The sequence below is a fragment of the Pseudophryne corroboree genome, chromosome 2 (assembly GCF_028390025.1).
Source record: "Pseudophryne corroboree isolate aPseCor3 chromosome 2, aPseCor3.hap2, whole genome shotgun sequence".
Taxonomy (NCBI): domain Eukaryota; kingdom Metazoa; phylum Chordata; class Amphibia; order Anura; family Myobatrachidae; genus Pseudophryne; species Pseudophryne corroboree.
Genome location: NC_086445.1, coordinates 639,965,132 through 639,981,989, shown reverse-complemented (window position 1 = coordinate 639,981,989; position 16,858 = coordinate 639,965,132). Strand labels below are relative to the sequence as shown.

The window sequence follows — 16,858 nt, the reverse complement described above, 5'->3', positions numbered from 1 at the left end:
ACATTAAGTGGGGGGAGCTGATGCTGTTTCTGGCACACAGTGCTAAAATGTCTAGTTACGGCACTGACACACATATACACATACACACTACACCCACCACCCACATTAATCAAGAGGCCATCATTACACTTGCCAGGCTTCCTACAGCAGCAGCTCCCCGTGCAGTCTGGGGGAGGGCAGAGTTTGGGCCTGTGAGTGAGAGCAGGACCCCGCAGAAGGAGAGACTGGAGAGGGAGGGGCAGCCAGCACACTGCCTGCCTGAATGGCGCCTTAACATCTCAGGTGAGAGTGCCCGAGCCGGAGGAGGGGGCATGGGAAAGAGGAGGCCGCTGGCAGTCTGTGACAGGATTTTTTTTTTTGTCAATGCTGTCAGTTTGCTGTAGGCCTATTTTCAATGGGGGGGCCTGTAGCTGCAGCTCCATCCGTCCCATTGTTAATCCAACCCTGCACCAAAGAGCACATAATGCAATGAAAAAAAAGAGGTGCAAGATGGAATTGTCCTTGGGCCCTCCCGCCCACCCTTATGTTGCATAAACAGGACATGCACATTTCAACAAATCCAATTATTTCAGCGACCGGGTCTGCCACACGACTGTGGCTGAAATGATTGGTTTGTTTGGGCCCCCATCAAAAAAGAAATAATTAATCCCCCCCCCCCCCCATCAAAAAAGAAGCGATTAATTTCTCCTTACACAAACTGGCCCTATAGAGGCAAGATGTCGTCCTCCTCATCCAATTCCTCACCCCTTTCAGTGGTGCATCCTCATCCTCACAGAGTGTTAATTCATCCCCACTGGAATCCACCATCACAGGTCCCTGTGTACTTTCTGGAGGCAATTGCGGGTAAATGTCTTCCTAGAGAAATTTATAATCATTTTGATGAACATCATCTTCTCCACATTTTCTGGAACTTACCTCCTACGCCGATCGCAGGCAAGGTTAGCGGCTGCACTAAACATTCTTTCGGAGTACACACAGGAGGGGGGGGGCAACTTAGGTAAAATAAAGCCAGTGGGTGTGAGGGCCTACAAATTACCTTTTTTTTTTCTGCCAGTATACATGTGGACTGTCTGTCATGCCTACTTGGATGCTGTCACCAATGTAATCCTCCACCATTCTTTCAATGGTGACCGCATCATATGCAGTGACAGTATACATGTCAGTAACAGTTGGCATCTCCTTCAGTCCAGACCAGATGTCAACACTTGCTCCTGACTGCCCTGCATCACTGCCAGCAGGTGGGCTAGGAAATTTTTATTATTTTCCTTGCAGCCCCAGTTGCGAGAGAAAATGAAGGAGGAGCTGTTGAGTGGTCACGTTCTGCTTGAGTTGACCATTTTCTCACCAGCAGGTCTTTGCACCTCTGCAGACTGGTGTCTACCGGAAAGAGAGAGAAACCTAGGATCGAGCACGGTGGCCAAAATGTAGTGCTCTGATTTTAACAGACTGACCACCCTTGAATCCTGGCAAAGCGAATGAAGGGCTCCATCCACAAGTCCCACATACTTTGCGGAATCGCTCCGTCTTAGCTCCTCTTTAATTTCTCGCAGCTGCTTCTGCAAAAGCCTAATGAGGGGAATGACTTGACTCAAGCTGGCAGTGTCTCTGAACTGACTTCACGTGTGGCAAGTTCAAATGGTTGGAGAACCTTGCACAACACGGAAATCAATCTCCACTGCGCTTGAGTCAGAGGCATTCCCCCTCCTTTGCCTATATCATATAAGTAGGGTGTAATAGGGTATGCCGGCGGCCAGCATACCGGCGCTGGAATCCCGACCGCCGGCATACCGACAGCTGTGCGAGTGCAAATGAGCCCCTTGCACGCTTGCTGTGTGCGCCACGCTATCTATTCTCCCTCCAGGGGGTTCGTGGACCCCCAAGAGGGAGAAAGTGTTGGTATGCCTGCTGTCGGGATTCCGGTGCCGGTATACTGTGCCCTGGGATCCCGTTAGTCGGCAAACTGAAGACCACCCCATAAGTGGATGTATAGGCTTGAATGGCCTTTTGCTGCTCCTCCATCCTCTGAAGCATATGGAGTGTTGAATTCCACCTCGTTACCATCTCTTGCTTCAAGTGATGGCAGGGCAGGTTCAGGAGTGTTTGCTTGTGCTCTAGGCTTCAGCACACAGTCGCTGAATGTTAAAAGTGACCCACAATTTTTCGAGCCACGACAGCATCTCCTGCACTGAGCAATGATGCCCCTCAGTTTCCATAAGAGGTTGTCAGCGGTGTGCCTCTTACGGAAACCAGTGATACACAGCGTAGCCTGCCTAGGAACGAATTGGCGTTTGTGAGATGATGATGCTGGTGCCGCTGCTGCTGTTGTTGCTGCGGAAGGCAATACATCTACCCAGTGGGCTGTCAGTCATGTAGTCCTTAGTTTGCCCTGCTCCACATGTCCGTGGTTAAGTGGACAGTGGGTATAACTGCATTTTTCAGGACACTGAACACTTTTCTTTTGTACCTGTACAGTCCGGGAATCGCTTGCCTAGTGCAGTGGAATCTAGATGGAATTTGGTACCGGGGACACAGTACGTCCATCAACTGTCTAAATCCCACTGCACTAATGGCGGATAGTGGACGCATGTCTAACACCAGCATAGTTGTTATGGCCTCGGTAATCTGCTTTGCAACAGGGTGACTGCTGTCATATGTAATCTTCCTCGCAAAGGACTGTTGGACAGTCAGTTACTTAGTTGAAGTCGTACAAGTGGTCTTCTGACTTCCTCTCTGGGATGACTATCGACTCCCAGTAGCAGCAGTAGGCGTACTACTCAAGGATCCTCCGGAATTATCCCGGTTAGGAGAGGACTCGTCAGTCATGCCACTACTTAGGTTCCTGACTTGACTTGACCTCTGTTGTCCGGATTTGTGGAGAAATAATTCCACACTGAAGAGGTGGCTTTTTTGGTATTTTGCCTAGGCATGACATAGGGCTTTTTCATCCCATGGACAATAGCTATCTCCACTGGCTCCTTATTCAAACAAACCACAACGGCCTTCAGAATCCTCATCGTCAACTTCCTCCTCAGCGCCAGCTACACCAATATCCTTCTCATCCTGGTGTACTTCTACAGTGATTTGCTCAATCTTAATATCAGCAGCTGAACTGGCAGTGCTCCTCCCAACACTTGCAGGGGCATGCAAATGGTGCCTCCTCTTTCCATACAGTCTTGGAGAAGGTCAGGCCTAGACATCGCAACTGCGGACACATTTGGACTCTCCTTGGGGATTTGTGATATTTCTGAATGCACTGTTGTTTCTCTAACGTCCTAAGTGGATGCTGGGGACTCCGTAAGGACCATGGGGATTAGCGGCTCCGCAGGAGACTGGGCACAACTATAAAGAAAGCTTTTAGACTACTGGTGTGCACTGGCTCCTCCCACTAAGACCCTCCTCCAGACCTCAGTTAGATTCTTGTGCCCGGCTGAGCTGGATGCACACTAGGGGCTCTCCTGAGCACCTAGAAAGAAAGTATATTTAGGTTTTTTATTTTACAGTGAGATCTGCTGGCAACAGACTCACTGCAGCGAGGGACTAAGGGGAGAAGAAGCGAACCTACCTAACAGGTAGTAGTTTGGGCTTCTTAGGCTACTGGACACCATTAGCTCCAGAGGGATCGACCGCAGGACCCGACCTTGGTGTTCGTTCCCGGAGCCGCGCCGCCGTCCCCCTTACAGAGCCAGAAGCACGAAGAGGTCCGGAAAATCGGCGGCAGAAGACTTCGGTCTTCACCAAGGTAGCACACAGCACTGCAGCTGTGCGCCATTGCTCCTCATGTACACCTCACACTCCGGTCACTGATGGGTGCAGGGCGCTGGGGGGGGGGGGGGGCGCCCTGAGGGCAATATATGACACCTTGGCTGGCAAATATACATCATATATAGTCCTAGAGGCTATATAGATGTAAAATTACCCCTGCCAGTAATCCAGAAAAAGCGGGAGAAAGTCCGCCAAAAAGGGGGCGGGGCTTCTCCCTCAGCACACTGGCGCCATTTTTCCCTCACAGTTCCGCTGGAAGGAAGCTCCCTGGCTCTCCCCTGCAGTCTGAACACTACAGAAGGGTAAAAAAGAGAGGGGGGCACTAAATTTAGGCGCAGTATAGATAATATATACATAGATATATATAAAAAAGCAGCTATAAGGGAAAACACTCATTGATAGTGGGATCCCTGTGTTATATAGCGCTCTGGTGTGTGCTGGCATACTCTCTCTCTGTCTCCCCAAAGGGCTTTGTGGGGTCCTGTCCTCTGTCAGAGCATTCCCTGTGTGTTTGCGGTGTGTCGGTACGGCTGTGTCGACATGTTTGATGAGGAGGCTTATGTGGAGGCGGAGCAAATGCCTGTAAACGTGATGTCACCCCCTGCGGGGTCGACACCTGAGTGGATGGTGCTGTGGAAGGACTTACGCGACAGTGTCGACTCCTTGCATAAAAGGTTTGACGACATACCTATTGTGGGACAGCCGGCTTATCAGCCTGTGCCTGCCCAGGCGTCTCAAAAGCCATCAGGGGCTCTAAAACGCTCGCTACCTCAGATGACTGACACAGATGTCGACACGGATACTGACTCCAGTGTCAACGACGATGAGACTAATGTAACTTCCAGTAGGGCCACCCGTTACATGATTGAGGCAATGAAAAATGTGTTGCACATTTCTGATGTTACCCCCGGTACCACAAAAAAGGGTATAATGTTTGGAGAGAAAAAACTACCAGTAGCTTTTCCTCCTTCTGAAGAGTTAAATGAAGTGTGTGAAGAAGCGTGGGCGTCCCCTGATAAAAAGCTGGTAATTTCTAAGAGGTTACTAATGGCGTACCCTTTCCCGCCAGAGGATAGGTCACGCTGGGAAACATCCCCTAGGGTGGATAAAGCGCTCACACGCTTGTCAAAGAAGGTGGCACTACCGTCTCCGGATACGGCCGCCCTGAAGGAATCTGCTGATAGAAAGCAGGAGGCTATCCTGAAATCTATATATACACACACAGGTGTTATCCTGAGACCGGCTATTGCGTCAGCCTGGATGTGCAGTGCTGCTGCTGCGTGGTCAGATTCCCTGTCAGAAAATATAGATACCCTAGACAGGGACACTATATTGCTAAACGTAGAGCATATAAAAGACGCACTTTTATACATGAGGGATGCACAGAGGGATATTTGCCGGCTGGCATCCAAAATTAGTGCATTGTCCATTTCTGCCAGGAGAGGGTTATGGACTCGGCAGTGGACAGGAGATGCAGATTCCAAACGACACATGGAAGTTCTGCCTTATAAGGGTGAGGAGTTGTTCGGGGATGGTCTATCGGACCTCGTTTCCACAGCAACAGCTGGGAAGTCTACTTTTTTTCCCCATGTTCCCTCACAACCAAAGAAAGCACCGTATTATCAGGTACAGTCCTTTCGGCCCAATAGGGGCAAGCGGGTTAAAGGCGCGTCCTTTCTGCCCAGAGGCAGAGGTAGGGGAAAGAAGCTGCAGCATACAGCCAGTTCCCAGGAGCAAAAGTCCTCCCCCGCTTCCTCTAAGTCCACAGCATGACGCTGGGGCTTCACAGGCGGAGCCAGGTACGGTGGGGGCCCGTCTCAAAAACTTCAGCAATCAGTGGGCTCGCTCACGGGTGGATCCCTGGATCCTTCAAGTAGTATCTCAGGGGTACAAGCTGGAATTCGAGACGTCTCCCCCCCGCCATTTCCTCAAATCTGCCTTGCCAACCACTCCCTCAGGCAGGGAGGCAGTGTTACAGGCAATTCACAAGCTGTATTCACAACAAGTGATAGTGAAGGTGCCCCTACTTCAACAAGGAAGGGGTTACTATTCCACAATGTTTGTGGTACCGAAACCGGACGGTTCGGTGAGACCCAGTTTAAATTTGAAATCCTTGAACACATATATAAAAAAATTCAAGTTCAAGATGGAATCGCTCAGGGCGGTTATTGCAAGCCTGGACGAGGGGGATTACATGTTATCACTGGACATCAAGGATGCTTACCTACATGTCCCCATTTACCATCCTCACCAGGAGTACCTCAGATTTGTGGTACAAGATTGTCATTACCAATTCCAGACGTTGCCGTTCGGTCTATCCACGGCTCCGAGGGTCTTTACCAAGGTAATGGCCGAAATGATGATACTCCTTCGAAAGAAGGGAGTTTTAATTATCCCGTACTTGGACGATCTCCTGATAAAGGCGAGGTCCAGAGAGCAGTTGTTGGTAGGGGTAGCACTATCTCGGGAAGTGCTACAACAGCACGGCTGGATTCTAAACATTCCACAGTCACAGCTGGTCCCTACGACACGTCTGCTGTTCCTAGGGATGGTTCTGGACACAGAACAGAGAAAAGTGTTTCTCCCGGAGGAGAAGGCCAAGGAGCTGTCATCTCTAGTCAGAGGCCTCCTAAAGCCAAAACAGGTGTCGGTGCATCACTGCACGCGGATCCTGGGAAAAATGGTAGCTTCCTACGAAGCGATTCCATTCGGCAGGTTTCATGCAAGAACCTTTCAGTGGGACCTGTTGGACAAGTGGTCCGGATCGCATCTTCAGATGCATCGTCTGATAACCCTGTCTCCAAGGACAAGGGTGTCTCTGCTGTGGTGGCTGCAGAGTGCTCATCTTCAAGAGGGCCGCAGATTCGGCATACAGGACTGGGTCCTGGTGACCACGGATGCCAGCCTTCGAGGCTGGGGAGCAGTCACACAGGGAAGAAACTTCCAAGGACTATGGTCAAGTCAGGAGACTTCCCTGCACATAAATATTCTGGAACTGAGGGCCATTTACAATGCCCTAAGTCAGGCAAAACCCCTGCTTCAAAACCAGCCGGTACTGATCCAGTCAGACAACATCACGGCGGTCGCCCATGTAAATCGACAGGGTGGCACGAGAAGCAGGACGGCAATGGCAGAAGCCACAAGGATTCTCCGATGGGCGGAAAATCACGTGTTAGCACTGTCAGCAGTGTTCATTCCAGGAGTGGACAACTGGGAAGCAGACTTCCTCAGCAGGCACGACCTCCACCCGGGATAGTGGGGACTTCATCCAGAAGTCTTTCAAATGATTGTAAACCGGTGGAAAAAGCCACAGGTGGACATGATGGCGTCCCGCCTAAACAAAAAGTTATAAAAATATTGCGCCAGGTCGAGAGACCCGCAGGCGATAGCTGTGGACGCTCTAGTAACACCGTGGGTGTACCGATCGGTTTGTGTTCCCTCCTCTTTCTCTCATACCAAAGGTACTGAGGATAATAAGGAGAAGAGGAGTAAGAACTATACTCATTGTTCCGGATTGGCCAAGAAGAGCTTGGTACCCGGAACTTCAAGAAATGATGTCAGAGGACCCATGGCCTCTACCGCTCAGACAAGACCTGCTGCAGCAGGGGCCCTGTCTGTTCCAAGACTTACCGCGGCTGCGTTTGACGGCATGGCGGTTGAACACCGGATCCTGAAGGTAAAGGGCATTCCGGAGGAAGTCATTCCTACGCTGATTAAAGCTGGGAAAGAAGTAACCGCAAACCATTATCACCGCATATGGCGAAAATATGTTGCGTGGTGTGAGGCCAGGAAGGCCCCAACGGAGGAATTTCAGCTGGGCCGTTTCCTGCACTTCCTACAGTCAGGGGTGACTATGGGCCTTAAATTGGGTTCCATTAAGGTCCAGATTTCGGCTCTATCGATTTTCTTCCAGAGAGAACTGGCTTCACTACCTGAAGTTCAGACTTTTGTTAAGGGAGTGCTGCATATTCAGCCCCCTTTTGTGCCTCCAGTGGCACCTTGGGATCTCAACGTGGTGTTGGATTTCCTAAAGTCACATTGGTTTGAGCCACTGAAAACCGTGGATTTGAAATATCTCACGTGGAAAGTGGTCATGTTGTTGGCCTTGGCTTCGGCCAGGCGTGTATCAGAATTGGCGGCTCTTCAACTTTGCCGAGCAGCTACTTGGTCGGGGTCAAACACATTTGCTAAATTCTACAAGTTTGACACCCTGGCTGAGGAGGACCTTGAGTCATCCGCACTCTCCCGCCCATTTGGGAGCTTTGGTATAATCCCCATGGTCCTTACGGAGTCCCAGCATCCACTTAGGACGTTAGAGAAAATAAGAATTTACTCACCGGTAAATCTATTTCTCGTAGTCCGTAGTGGATGCTGGGCGCCCATCCCAAGTGCGGATTGTCTGCAATACTTGTATATAGTTATTGCTTAACTAAAGGGTTATTGTTGAGCCATCTGTTGAGAGGCTCAGTTGTTATCATACTGTTAACTGGGTATTGTATCACGAGTTATACGGTGTGATTGGTGTGGCTGGTATGAGTCTTACCCGGGATTCAAAATCCTTCCTTATTGTGTCAGCTCTTCCGGGCACAGTATCCTAACTGAGGTCTGGAGGAGGGTCTTAGTGGGAGGAGCCAGTGCACACCAGTAGTCTAAAAGCTTTCTTTATAGTTGTGCCCAGTCTCCTGCGGAGCCGCTAATCCCCATGGTCCTTACGGAGTCCCCAGCATCCACTACGGACTATGAGAAATAGAATTACCGGTGAGTAAATTCTTATTTTTTTTCCTGTGCTTTTAACAAGCTTATATATTTTTTTTTTTTTTTCGAGAGGGAGTAAGGCTTTATATTTCCCCCCCCTGATGTTATACATTTTTGTTTCTTGGATATTACATGCCCTCTATGATATTGGGCATCGGCCTTAGCAGACGACGTTGATGGAATTGTATCATCAATGTCATGACTGGTGGCAGCAGCAGCTTCAACACTAGTACTAGGAACTGGAAGTGGTTCCTGATTGTCCACTATTTTTTTTTTCTCAATTTTTGCTCTCCATTTCACATAACACCCCTTTATTATTACAGCACACAGAACAGTCCTCCTTTATTTTCACAGCACCCCTGAATTTTTACAGCATACAGGACCAGTGTACTTTCAACAGCACCCCTCAATTTTATACAGCATACAAGACAGGGCCAATGTACACTTATATTCACTGCACCCCTGAATTTTTACAGCATACAAAACCGGGCCAGCACCAGTGGCAAACGCAGGATTTGCATGGGGGGGTTTCCAGTACTGGGTGGTGCCAATCACGGGGGTGGGGACTGAGGTGACCAAGTATATGCTGGGTCCGTAAAACTAGTGTGTCTGTGTGTGTGTGTGTGTGTGTGTGTGTATGCATATATAATATATATACATATCTTATCTACACATATATAGGATTCACTATGGTATGCCGGCGGACAGGCTCCTGGCGACCAGCATACCGGCGCCGGGAGCCCGACTGCCGGCTTACCGACAGTGTGGCAAGCGCAAATGAGCCCCTTGCGGCCTCACTGCACTCGCCACGCTACGGGCAAGGTGGCGCGCTATGCGTGCCACGCTATTTTATTCTCCCTCCAGGGGGGTCGTGGACCCCCACGAGGGAGAACAATTGTCAGTATGCCGGCTGTCGGGATCCCGGCGCCGGTGTACTGTGCGCCGGGATCCCGTCAGTCGACATACTGAAGACCATCCCATATATATACCGTATATACACACACACACACACACACACACACACACACACACACACACACACACCATATTAAACATGCATATATATATATATATATATATATATATATACACATACAGAACACGTATGTATACACATGTGTATATATATCGTGTGTGTTTATATGTATGTATATACATGTGTATATATGTATGCACATGGATATATATGTACTATAATTAAAATAAAGTAAACTTTTATTGCACTTACAAGTGCCACCAGGAAGACAGCAGGCTGCAGAGGATGCTAGACAGCCATTAATAATACTCATGCAGCTAAAAAAAAAAAAAAAAAAAAAAAAATTTTAGTGAAGGGGGGTTTCTGGGTGCTCGGAAACCCCCCCTGGGTGCGCCACTGAGCACACCTGTATTTTCACAGCATAGAGGACAGTTCCCCTGCCCTCTGTACAACACAGTGACAGCCAGGATAGCAACACCCATGTACAGCTGCAGAACCCTTAACAGCACATGAAACAGCAGTGACAGCAAGGACCGCACCCCTAACAGCACAGGAACACCACAGTGACAGGAACAGCACCCCTACAGAGCACACACTGACCCCACCCGATGCCACCACAGAGAGAGAGAGAGACAGAGGTCTGCCTCCCTCACTCTCCAGGTCCAGAGTGAAAATGGCAACGCGATGTTTATATGGAATCCAAAACCCGCGAGAATCCGACAGTGGGATGATGACTTTTTGCCTCGTTCTGGTTTCAGATTCTGGCTCGAAGCGTGAAGTTCAGGTGGTTTGATTCTCTGAGAACCTAACCCGCTCATCTCTAATTAAAACATATTACAAATGCACCTTTTGCATGTATAAACATCAATGTCAAGAAACTATCCTATGTTGTGTAAACGACAGTTCATAACATTTTTATATTTTGTACAAATAGGGTAGGCATTTACTATTGGCACACACTAGTGTTATGAAGTGTAAAACATACACTGGACACACATTCACACTATATATTTTCCTTTTTATAAAGTGGGGTGCCAAATTCCAACTAGCCTCCGGGCGACAGGGATGAACGGGTATGGGTTAGGTCGACCACTATTGGTCGACATGAATTAGGTCGACATGTAGTAGGTCGACATGGAAAAAGGTCAACATGATTATTATAAAAAACAATTTTGTGTAGTTTTCTTCGGAATGTGACTGGGAACCCCAATTAGTGCACAGTGTCCCCTCGCACGCTTCAGGCAAGGTGCCTCGCTCCACTACCGCTGCGCTCGGCACAGGTTACAGTTTCCAATCATAGTCCACGTGGATCGGAAAGTATGAAAAAGTTCAAAAAAATTAGAAAAACTCATGTCGACCTTTTTTCATTTAGGCCTAGTACATGTCGACCTAGTGACTCTGTCGACCTAATCCATAGGACATTTTATTGTTTAAGTCTTGTACAGAGGAATGTGTGAGGAAGTTTTTTGTTACCAATATTTAATCTGATCACAAGAAGGTGAATTACTATAGGAAAGTTCAGGTATTCTGTTACCATTTTTCTGTTTACACATTGCAGAACTTGTTTGTTATTAATCCATTTCTTATCCTTTAATATAGAAAACTGTAGCATCCTTCTTGTACTTTGGTGATGGTTTGCTTTTTGTTATCACATTCATTATCACTGAGGCCTTTGGGAACACTGACACATTTTTGTTATGAAATCTGGAGCTGGCTAAATTTTGTTCCTCTGTGGTAATTAATGGGACAAAAAAAACTTTTTAAATAATTCATTATTCGTTCTTGGAGGATTATATCTATTTTAGTGGAACATTTAAGATCATGAAAAAGAAGTTGCGAATGAGCTTTTAAAGCAAATTAATATTAGCTATTGGAGGTTTTCATGTATTTACTGTGTTAAACATTTATTTCAGATGTACAGTATAAGGAGTTTTGAGATAGGATTGTTAATTTTATTTTTAATATTTTCTGCTTTTGTTTTCAGATTAATATTTTGGAAGAAAATCAAACACATGTAGCTCAAAATAAGCACTTACAGGAAAAATGCGGATATTGACATATCTTGAGATATACTCATACTCGTATCTGATTGCATAACATACATGCCTGTTTAACTACTGCCATTGTCAGTGTGCACTTGTACCTGACCCATACTAGGTGAAAAATACACATATCCAGAAAGGTGTATTCTTGCTTATATACAAGTCTGCATAGCATGTATTTATGTGAAATCTTCTCGGAACTCCGCCTATAGGAAAGGGCTCCATGAAACTCGCATTCCATCTTTTTTGGGCATAAGTGTAAATGCGATCAAGTTATGTATCCTGAGACTCCGGATTACCCGTACTTGCATGCACTCCTTTTTGGAACATGTGAAGTGCATTAACTGCATATTCATTGGTAGAATGTGTAGTTGGTTCATGTCTGCTTCATATCATCAGCTTTGTTGACTTTAGAAATATTTATTGGTTTTTTTTATTTTTTTATTTTTTATTTGGATGTTACTTAGATTTTATTGTAGAAATACCATGTGTTTTTCAGTCCTATAGTTTTATTTCAGTGAGGTACTGTGCAGATCTTTTCTTTAATCACACAGTTTTAATTTATGGGGGAAAAGAAATGCTGTTACTGCCTTTGGCTTAGCTTTGTATCCTGGATCCGGTTCCCTATGCCAGTTACTCTTTGTTTTATTAATCAATATTCAGTGCCAGAGCAAACAGAAACAAATGGTGCTACAAGCACACATGCAAATGTAATACCCTGAAGCTATTGCACCATGGGGATCCCCTTGTGATTTTTTTTTTTAAACTACATAAAAGAACTACAAAGCCCAGGATAGAATAGGGGCTAAATTTTTCTGTCCCTGTCATCCTAGGCAGGGGAATTTGGCGCCACTGCCTTCTATAATTAGTTTCCCCTCCTCAGCAACACAGAGCCCGGGAAGATGGCCCCCACACTGATTGGCCCCTTCAGGTTGCAGGGCAAAAGACACCTGGGGCGGGCTGTTGCTGGGGCTAGAGAGCCAGTGGGGACCCAGGACAGGGGAGGTACAGAGGGACACAGCCTGATATAAGGAGCTGCCCAGCGCGGGAAAGAGAGTACCCTGGAGGATGGGAAAAAGTACCTGGGGAAGTGAAGTCATGTAGCATCCAGGAGCCTGAAGTGTGGAGCCTCCGCTCAAGTCTACCTGTTGCCTAGCCGAGCCGCCGCCGGGATCCGAAGAGATGACCATCCTGGAGAGTGGATGCTGCCTGCCGGGTCGTGGGGATTCTCGGCGCTGAGGAGGACCAGAGACCCTGCCTGTGGAGAAGAGCTGGCCGCGTCAGAGCCAGCAGGGACGGAGAGCGGAGAAGTGCCGCCGCTGGCCCACGACTGGAGCGCTGAGCCGGAGAAACCGCAGCCCGTCCAGAGATGCAGCGATGACCTCCGTCCCCTGGATTCCGAGGAGCGGTATCTGGCGTCAGGTGATGAACGCGCAGGCACCGCGAAGGACGACCCCGGGAAGAAGACCCCAGCGAGGACCCCTGGCGGCTGGAGTACGGCGAGGACCCGAGAAGACCCCAGCGTAGAGATGACGGCGCGGACCGGAGTCTGCTGCACAAGAGGAGAGAGGACAGCGCAGAGGAGTGAAGAGACGGCGCGGCGGCAGCTGAAGAGGAGAAGACCGGACCGGAGCCTGAGGAGGGAGACTCCAGACAGCAGCGCTGAAGATGCGGAGGATCGGAGGTGGCAAAAGCGCCGCATCTGGTGGTGAGATCCTGGTGCCCCAGTAACCCTTCCGCTGCCAGAAACTCTGCCCATGAAGTTAACCCCTTCCGCTGCCAAACTCTGCAAATTGGGGAACATATTTAATAAAGGGGTAGGCTGCCCTTCATGAGTGCCCCGGTGAGACAATTAATAATGAAAGGGGTGGGCTCCCCTCATCACAGTACCCCCGCAAGTTTAGAGAATCAGGGGTTGCGCTCCCCTCATTTGTATGTGCCCGGCTTTACCCCTTCCGCTGCAAAGACTCTGCAATCTGGGGGCAATATACTGTATTCCAGGGGAAGAGGCTCCCCACTAGTGCTGTGCCCCGCATGTTTTGTTTTGGAATGTTGTAAAAGGGGTAGGCTGCCCTTATATATTGGTACCAACATCTGGGATTGTTTGGTAGGGGGTAGGAGTGTAGACACCCCTTGGTAAGTGCTGCGGAGATAGTGAAAAAGTATTGGTTATATGTGCTCCCAGCAGCTTACATTACAGTTAAAAGTTGAATGTACTTATCTGTCATTGAGGTATGCTGGCACTTGCAGTTCTCTTATGCAAGCTCCGCCCAGCAGTGTTAAAGCTAATGTGAATGTACTTATCTGCTATTGAGATATGCTGGCAGTTATAGTTCTCTTATGCAAGCTCCGCCCAGCAGTGTTAAAGCTAATGTGAATGTACTTATCTGCTATTGAGATATGCTGGCAGTTATAGTTCTCTTATGCAAGCTCCGCCCAGCAGTGTTAAAGCTAATGTGAATGTACTTTTCTGCTATTGAGATATGCTGGCAGTTATAGTTCTCTTATGCAAGCTCCGCCCAGCAGTGTTAAAGTCAATGTGAATGTGCTTTTCTGCTATTGAGATACGCTGGCACTTATAGTTCTCTTATGAAAGCTACCGCTGGTTACCTGTGACTATAGTAAAGAAGCCATAGCCAGCCTGTTTACTGGGCACCTGTGTTCCTGCTTACCTGCCACTTGTTAAAGCTACCGCTGGTTACCTGTGACTATAGTAAAGAAGCCATAGCCAGCCTGTTTACTGTGCACCTGTGTTCCTGCTTACCTGCCACGCATTAAAAGCTACCGCTGGTTACCTGTGACTATAGTAAAGAAGCCATAGCCAGCCTATTTAACTGTGCACCTGTTTCCTGCTGACCTGCCACGCATTAAAAGCTACCGCTGGTTACCTGTGACTATAGTAAAGAAGCCATAGCCAGCCTGTTTAACCGTGCACCTGTTTCCTGCTTACCTGCCACGCATTAAAGCTACCGCTGGTTACCTGTGACTATAGTCAAGAAGCCATAGCCAGCCTGTTTACTGTGCACCTGTGTTCCTGCTTACCTGCCACTTGTTAAAGCTACCGCTGGTTACCTGTGACTATAGTAAAGAAGCCATAACCAGCCTGTTTAACTGTGCACCTGTTTCCTGCTTACCTACCACTTGTTAATTTTGTTTGGATAATAAAATGGAGTTAGATCCTGTATATGTGTATGTTGTCATTGTGTCTGAGAGGTAAAGCAGGTCTGCCGCTCTGATCACCCGAACCTGATTCACATCAGCAGATTCAGCACCCCACAATTTAGTTTAAGTTTTCGGCACCGTAAATGTTATGTTGTGTTTGTGGGTGTTACACATTCATATCCCTGACACAAGCTTGACTAATGTCAGTTAAATGCCTGATATATTTAAGAGATGAGCAGACTCTGTTATCAGAGAACCAAGCCCACCCAGACTTCCTGTATCCAAATGAAGCTGAGTGGTGGCTTGGGTTTTCCTGCTTGCTGGGATTCCAGAAGTAGGCAAAAACATCATCTTCCCTCCGTTGGATCTCGACATGAGTCCCTGCAGTCAGTGCAGTGGTAATTCGGGCGCCATTTCACACAGGACCACTGGAGGGCTATGTGCTCTGATGGTCTGTGCACTGACTCCACGCTGTGTCCATCCACTCTAGTGCTAAGCTGCCCTGACCGATCTTCTCTGTCCGCTGTGTCCATCCACACCAGTGGCTGAGCAGTCCTGACATATCTGTATCCATTGTGTCCATCCTCTCCAGTGCTGACCTAATTTATCTGTGTCCACTGTGGCCATACACTCCAGTGGCTGAGCTGAGCTGACCTATCGATCCACTGTGTGTTCATCCACTCTAGTGCTGTACTGACCTAGCTATCCACTCCAGTCCCCTCAGGCTCCTTAGTCTTGTTAATATTGGACAAGCTAGATTGCAGTACAGGCAGTTAGCAAGTCATTGTTTATTACTTTTTTTATTGTAGGAACTTAGTTGCATCATTGTGGTCTAAGTGTGTCACACTGGTGCTGCACTATGACTCTATAGGCTGTATCCCACTGCGTTCACATAAATAATATAAGCACTGTCACTATGCATTTGATTTGTCATTTGCAAAAAAAAGAACATCAGGGAAAGGTGGTCCAGGGGCGGAAAGTTTAGGAAAGGGCACCTAAAACCAAAAAAGGAGATAAGGCATGACATTAAAAACCGACAAATTAGCATCCAAAAAAAGAATGCTAAGGTTCACAAATTCCTGTGGAGAGTATAGGGGTGTCCATTCTAGCTATGTGTGAGTCTGACATTTCTCAGACTATATTCATAGACAAGTCTCCTCCTCCTCCTTCCACCATATCTTCATCATCTGCAAATGTGGGGATGTGCAGTACAAGTAAAGATGGTGATGATGACATAATAGAATTGAAAGTGTGTGTGTGTGTGTACTGTAGCATGGCAGTGTAACCCAGTGTGTGTGTGCTGGAACAGCAAGGGCGTAGCTACCATACAGATGGAGCCATCTTCATCTTGGCCTTTAATAGGATTAATTGAGCTAGGGCAGTCGGACTTGGTCCCCTGCTGTAATGACTTAGGGGTCTATTACTAAGCTTTGGATGGAGATAAAGTCGCTGGAAATAAGGCCAATCGGCTCCTGTCATTTTTCAAACACAGCCTGCGGCATGTCAGTTAAGAGCCGATTGGCTGGTACTTTATCTCCAGCGATTTTATCTCCATCCAAGGCTTAGTAAATAGACCCCTTAGGGGGACATTTACTAAGCAGTGATAAGAGCAGAGAAGTGAGCCAGTGGAGAAGTTTCCCCATCAACCAATCAGCAGCTCTGTATAATTTTATAGTATGCAAATTATAGATGTTACTTCAGTGCTGATTGGTTGCCATGGGCACTTCTCCACCGGCTCACTTCTCTGCTCTTATCACGGCTTAGTAAATGTACCCCTTAATCCCCTGATGTATTGTGTTCTCTCTGTATTCTATTGCAGCTGAGAACAATAGATGAAGGACTTATGCTAATAATCCATGGTGTCCCTAGGAGCAGCAGAGAAGCCAAGATGATCGTGGCTCCATCTGTAGGTGCAGGCAGTGCAGCTGCTATAGGGCCCTGAGCTGAGAGGGGCCCACATTCCCTGTCAGTTACACGTGTTACATACATTTTTCACCTTTTGAGTGGTACGTAGGGGTCCTTTCAAACTTTTTCCTTGGGGCCTGCAATATATCTAGGTATGCCCCTGGACCTGCTTTTTGTAGAGCGGTATAAAATGAACTGAAGGGCATTTTAATGTTATATAATATGAAGTGGGGCACTGTAATGAGGCACAATATGA

The 16,858-nt window shown here is 47.7% G+C and overlaps 1 protein-coding gene across 3 annotated transcripts in view; it reads left to right on the top strand.

Moving 5' to 3' along the window:
• The window catches only part of LOC135041630 (endosome/lysosome-associated apoptosis and autophagy regulator 1-like), a 480,370-nt gene that overhangs the window by 139,912 nt on the left and 323,600 nt on the right, over positions 1-16,858 (top strand). The gene's annotated exons all lie outside the window — the stretch shown is intronic.